Genomic DNA, 6,628 nt, shown 5'->3' on the forward strand with positions numbered 1-6,628 from the left:
TTTGGCCTATAAAACTTTTTTGTTTTTTTCACATGCTGTGCTAACAACTACTGACGTTAAAAAACTACAACACCACACTGGATCTAGCTAGACCGGAAACAAAACAAAAGGCTTGCGAGCCGTAGTAGGCTAACGTTACATTTTAAGTAATGGCGAGCAGGAGATGCCGAAATGGATGCCAATAAGATTCTGAATGGAAAGTTTACTTTTAAAAAGATGCCAAATGGTTCCATTGACAAGACCAAAGTGATCTGTGTGTTTTGTCGTTGTGAACTGAGCTATCATTGCAGCACATCCAGTCTGAAATACCACTTAATGGCCAAGTACACAGCTGATGCAAATCCTCCGCCCCCTCGTCAAAGCCAGGCGATTGCAATGTTGTTTTTAATTTTTAAAAAACATTTGCACTAAGCAATCCGATCCACTTTTCCATGTTGATAAGAGCATTAAAATGAGAATTTCTTTTTGGCCCATTATTTTTTAAGGGACATTTAGAATAGATAAAAATGTGTGATTAATTGCAATTAATCGTGAGTTAACTATTACATTAATGCGATTAATCGCGATTAAATATTTGTATCGTTTGGCAGCACTAATTTACAGATTTAGAATGTGTTTTGGTATTCAATGTAGACACTTTGTGGATAATGCTTTCGAGGACGTTTATATTTTCAGCACAATAAATCGATAAATGTCAGTTAATGTCAGTCTGAGAAGTATTTTAGATTTTGAATCAAGCATATTATATACCTAACTCTTTTCTATGTTTACATCCTTCGAAGATGATGCATAGTGATTCTGGAATGTGTTTTACCCTGATTGCCACCATGTTGACCTCTAAGAGCAGCAGGCTTCAGCCATCTCCAAGTACAGGTACAATATTTACAAGAAAATATTAATCAGAGTTTATCCTCTAAGATTAATCAAATATAAAGTATTCAACCTTTAAGGCTGGATCCCGAACAAAACTGTACTGAAAAGGTACAACATGATGGGTAGAAACTTAAATGGATTACCACAGACCACACAGCTCAGCTTTGGCCATACAACCAATTCCAAACCCAGCATAGAGTGGCTGAGTGGTCTGGATTATGTGAATGAGGGTGTGTCAGAGACAGTGTAGAAGGACAGAGTACCTGCCCTGTGATCCAGGTAAACTCCTACTCTGGATGACAAAGAGACTGATACTTTAGTGACAACTTACTTGTGTTTGAAACTATAGCCTTCACTATAACACACCAAGCCCCAGGACTTGTCATTGCATCCAAACACAGTCATAATCTGACTCTCCTGTAGGGCTGCAACGATTAGTCAACGTTATGGACAACGTTGATAAGAAAAAATTGTCTACAAATATTTCTGTTGTCGACAAATCGTTTGATCTCATACGACCTATTTTAAGTTCCTGCAATAACGTGATTTGACCAGTGCGGTGCTGTAGCGCTAGACTAATGCAGCCCTCCAGTATGCTTTCCAATAGAAGAGAACAGCAGTAAACATTTTAGGGTGCAAATGGGCCTGATAAAGTCTTTTGTGGGAAATTTTCACAAAATATCCAACAAAAAATACAGTAATATGTAATGTGTGCAAGACATAACTTGTTTTCCATGTTAGCACAACATGCATGCATGAACATTTAAAACGAAAGCATCCCCGCACAGAGGAGATGGAAACGGCTAGAGGTGAGTGTGCTCAAGCTGGATGGCTAGTTAGCTACACCAGTTGATAATAACAAATTACGCAGTATTTCACGGATACTAACACCGTAGCAACATGTCCACAGACAGCAGTTAGACAGTTCAATGTATACGACCATTGTAATGAGACAAACAAAAAACCAGTCCAGAAATTATACTGTTACTCACTGTTTTTCATTGAACAGAACCCTGTTGTCTTACAAGAGATATGTGTATATTCCTCCTTTTTTTGTCTGTAATACAACTGACTTATTTTTGTTTATTTATCTTGTAAATACTTTAAAGCAACATGATTGAAACAATGCTTAGAGAGCATTTTTGATTTAGGTTGGACACAATTGGACAAAAAGAGATGTAATAGCCTGTTCAGTTGGCTCAAAGTGCAATACAAATATTTTTTTCAAAAAGCTGAAGTGATTTATTGGTTTTATTTATACGTTAGAATAAGTATAACAATGTTTTAAAAAATTGCAAAAGCTGAATAATCGTTCAAAGCATTCTGATTAATCAATGAAAAAAATGTTTGATTAGTTGACTAATCGATCTAATAATCGTTAGATTAGTTGATTATCAAAATAATAGTTTGTTGCAGCCCTACTCTCCTGATACCTTTATATGAGACCGCTGCAGTCCCCGCCCCACTCCACCTCCCAGTAACAGCATTCAGGCAGACCCTCTTTACACAGCACCTGACCCCAGTTGGTGAATCCATCTTGATGGTCAGGATATGACTGTGTCTGTGTGTTTCCCCTCCAGGTCACCTTTCTGTCATTAGTCAGAGGGGGCTTTTGTCTGCAGTGTTTGGGTCCCGTGTGAGTCAACAGGAATCTGGGAGACAAGCAGAGATGAAATCAACACAACAAAAACATTTTATTTAATGAATCTCGTTTTTGTATTTTATGTTGTGCGAGTTATACACTCACGAAGGTGTATAATAACAAAAGATAAATAAAGACAAATAAATATTGTACGGCCTATCTGATTTAAATAATGTACTAAACTTAGCTGAAACCAAATCAAGATTCTATAGGTTTTTACTTAAATAGCTATTCTGTAATCCAGTTCTAGTTCAAATGGTATTTAGTTCAACAACTAACTTATTTAAATGATCAAAATACACTCATCTTTAAAATGAGTGTATTGGTGCGACAATAACACATCTTCCTTGTCATGTTTATAGACTACTACATTGATCTAACCACTGACTGATGCAACAGCAGCAGTGCTGATCATGACACTTGAGAATGATCACCGCCACCTGTTATCATCCAATCACAGCCCCCCTCACACATTAGTAAACATTAAATAAATGCGCCAATTCCTCCACAAAAAAAGAAAATCAGGGCAACATGTGATGCTGTTCATTGTTGAAGTAAAATATGATCACATTCTTGTTATATTCTTTCATCTTGTCCATTAGCTCTGAAGCCTCCACATCGTTAAGTTCTGTTCTGTATTGTATGATTATGGAGGATTGTTGCATGTTGGGCTCCTTTAGTATTTATGGCCACGCAAAAAGTGCAATGTATTACTCCGGCACGGAGTTTCCCTTGAGGTGAGCCACTTTAAGAGAATGTATTTATTTATATTAACATTTTAACAAATGGAGTAAAGCTTGTTCAGGCAGCTTTTATCAGCTGACAACCAGCTGACTGTGTACTGAACAGCGCACTTACACTCAGCAAGGCGGCCAATTTATGATGAACACTGTTTCATTCACCCTCTTAAGCCCCTATTTACTGTATCATTGTTGTTGCTGCCCACCTCCATCCCAGCCCGCACTTATAATGCTCTGTATAATGGCATGACTGGTGGTTCCTGCTCATAGTTACATAATGCCTGTCATACATACATATGTGATGTTCACTTTTGGCATTTCCCTCTTGAACAGAGCAATATACGCTAAAGGATAAAACACACTTACCATGTAAGGTCTTGGGCTCTTGTTGTGGAAAAAACATCACACTGCTGTAATTATGACGATGTAGAAATTATTATGGATTATAAGATTGAAAAAGAACCTCTTAGTCACCTTTTTTACTTTGAAACACTATATTACTGAAAACCAGATGCAAAGCTGTTGACTGATTAGTATTGCCACTAATATGTAGCCGATACTAAGCCCAAAGTGCAAATCTGAATATTTAGGGGCTCAGGGCAAGAGAAGACTGTGTGTATAAGCTTCTTCCATAGAACTACAAGGCCCTGATATCCAGGACTAAGACCCAGATATCATGGAACATATTTACGACCCTACACCTAGGAATTTAGTGCAGCTGGTCTTCAAGGCCAGAGCAGGCCTGATTTCTATGCAACTGTAAGCCCCTAGAGTAAGAGACCAATGGTGTGAGAAATGCATTATGCATCTGTGACTAACTATAATGCACCAATGACAAAATATCACAAAATAATGGAGAGTAAATATATAAGCGAATGTCCGGAGAAAAATTCCAGTCAGACTCCAGGATCTACCCACGTTTGTTGGAATCAATCCTTTGTGTTGGACTCGAATAAACACTTTGCGTCATACTTTGCTGCCATTTTTGTGCTGTTTCACATTTTGATATTGGTTAAAAACTTGGATTAATATTTCTCCGACACTCTGGTAGCTGTAAAACATCTGCTTGATTGACTACAGAAACCACAGACACATTCAGAGAGAGAGAGAGAGAGAGACAGAGACGTTTCAAAATGGTGCAGACATAGCACATAGAACAAGATTCAGGTGGCTGAGCGGTTAGGGAATCGGGTTGTAATGTGAAGGTCGCCGTTTCGATTCCCGGCTGTGCCAAATGCCGTTGTGTCCTTGAGCAAGGCACCTCACCCTACTTGCCTCGGGGGGAATGTCCCTGTACTTACTGTAAGTCGCTCTGGATAAGAGCGTCTGCTAAATGTTAATGTAAAGATATATTTCATCAATTCAAGGGTGCTTGTATAAACCACTAGCCTGGTTCTGCCCTCCTACGTACTTCCGCTCAATTTGGATTTTGCTTCTGTAGTAGGTCTGGGATGTCGGTTCTGAAGTCGGTTTCCAGAAACAAGTTTTTGTAGGTCCAATCAGCGAACAGAGGGAGTGGCTGAGAACGATGACGTTAATGTCGTGCACTTGTTTGAGTAGTTCAGTAATGGCGGCGGAGAAAGATGCGAGCGAAACTATTCTGCGGTTGTGGCAACGCTGCCGAATATAGGTTAAAGCCGGAGCAAGAACATTCCTTGCTGAGTTTTGTTGGTGGCCATGATGTTGTGGCCCTCCTCCCCACGGGGTTCGGGAAAAGTTTGATTTTCCAGCTATGGCAGCGAGCTCCGTTACAGTAGTGGTGAAGGAGTTGGCTAAGGCGAATGCTTGCGATTGGTTATGGCAAATCAGAGTGGCTCTGGGCGGATCCAATAGTTTTAAACTTCAACAGAGGACCCGCCTTCAAGGAAGTTAACGTTTGTCAATCGAGAGATCCCAGACCCTCTGTACAAATGAAATGTACGAGGGTCTGGTTAGGACCAGGCTAATAAACCACCTCTACGTAGATTGGAGACTGCAATAGAATGTTTCCCTAATGTGTTAGATGATGATTAGGTCAGGTATATGTGACCTAAACAGGCCAGCCACGTTTTTCCACACCAAACTTGACAAAACATTTCTGTGTGGACATGGGGGCCTTGTGCATGTGCATAGGGGCCTTTTCCAAATGAATGCCTCTGGTTTTGGACAAGTTAATATGTTGTGGGTGTGATGATCAGGTGTTCACATCCTATGTAAGAATATGTATACATACACTTCAATATCACATTGTTGCCATTGGGCCAAATGGCAATTTGACATGGCTGCGCTTGGCTTCGCAACTATAATCCAATAAAGCAATTGATTAGGTTCTAATAATATAGTGATACAACTAATATAGGGTAAATCAAGAAAAGTGTATTTTCTAAATGATATACATTTACATTTAGTCATTTAGCAGACGCTCTTATCCAGAGCAACTTACAGTAAGTACAGGGACATTCTCACCGAGGCAAGTAGAGTGAAGTGCCTTGCCCAAGGACACAACGTCATTTGGCATGGCCGGGAATCGAACAAACAACCTTCTGATTAATAGCCCAACTCCCTAACCGCTCAGCCATCTGACCCCCCCCCATAGTCAACACTAGTCACACACCGTTGCCTGTGCACTGTTTGTCTTGTCTGTGTGTGTGTGTCTTCCAAAACTCACTGTAAGCCTTTTGAAGCTCCTTCAGCTCCTTTTCTCTCTCCTGGATTCTGTGCTGGACTGTCGGATGTCTCCCCAGATGCCTGTACCACAAACACGAACTAGAAACTTGATGCTTGCTACAGTGGAGGAGTTTAAACAGTTTAAGGGACTGAGGGAGATCCCAAGAGTTGACCATAAAGACTCATGAAGAACCTCTGTGTTATGTCTATTGCCTTTTTAGACCAAGACTTGTCACAGAAGAACCAAGTCAGAAGCAGTAAAATAGTTTAATTCACAACTAACGTCTTACTGATTGATTACACACGTTACATCCATGGCATCATATCTCTCAAACACACAGTCACTCTGTGTGTTTGTCACTCTTACAACTTGATGAACCATAAGGGTTCTGCATAATAACAACTATGGTAAGTCACATTGCCCAAAATTAACAATGGATGCACAGTTCAATGTGTAACGCTTTGTTTTAGTAATGATATTTTCCAGTTCATACTACCCTCAGCCTGGATAATTCAAATAAATGTAATCCTCAAACTTCTATGACCAATATTGTGTGTATTTTACATTTTAAATTGTCCTTTGGCATGAGACTAAACCGAAGCTGTACAGTACTCTGTTTGATTTAATTACGCTTTAGACCATGGTTTAAAGCTTGGCAAGATAAGCATATTCCCAGTAATTTACTGAAAAGGACATGGACCAAAATCTGTGTTACTCTACCTTACT

Source organism: Hypomesus transpacificus, chromosome 21 (assembly GCF_021917145.1).
Source record: "Hypomesus transpacificus isolate Combined female chromosome 21, fHypTra1, whole genome shotgun sequence".
NCBI classification, from domain to species: domain Eukaryota; kingdom Metazoa; phylum Chordata; class Actinopteri; order Osmeriformes; family Osmeridae; genus Hypomesus; species Hypomesus transpacificus.